The sequence below is a fragment of the Penaeus monodon genome, chromosome 30, assembly GCF_015228065.2.
Source record: "Penaeus monodon isolate SGIC_2016 chromosome 30, NSTDA_Pmon_1, whole genome shotgun sequence".
NCBI lineage: Eukaryota > Metazoa > Arthropoda > Malacostraca > Decapoda > Penaeidae > Penaeus > Penaeus monodon.
The window spans coordinates 18,736,304-18,736,537 of record NC_051415.1 but is presented as its reverse complement, the minus strand read 5'-3'; the positions used below and the strand labels follow the sequence as shown (position 1 = coordinate 18,736,537).

The 234-nt window shown below is 29.5% G+C and overlaps 1 protein-coding gene across 1 annotated transcript in view; it reads left to right on the top strand.

The window, feature by feature from the left end:
- Positions 1–228, top strand: part of LOC119592603 (UNC93-like protein MFSD11) — a gene marked incomplete in the record, with an annotated part of 18,787 nt that extends 18,559 nt beyond the window's left edge. Inside the window, 1 exon segment of the mRNA XM_037941487.1 lies at positions 1–228.
- Positions 229–234: the final 6 nt, after the last annotated feature.

Sequence of the window (234 nt, the reverse complement as noted above, 5' to 3'; positions counted from 1 at the left end):
TACTTGCTCCTTCTGTTTTGTTTTTGTTTTGTATATGAGGTACTACATCCACTGCTTCAGTAGTCAAACATGCAATTTAATATATTTTCTTTAACTACTTTCAGTGTACCCATTTCTAATATATATTTATCTCCATGTAGATAGAGTGTAGATAGCCCAATGAAGATTTGGTTTTGATATTATTTGTTATTGAGAAATAGGATGAAAAGTCGTTTGTTTGATAAAGAAGTCTAT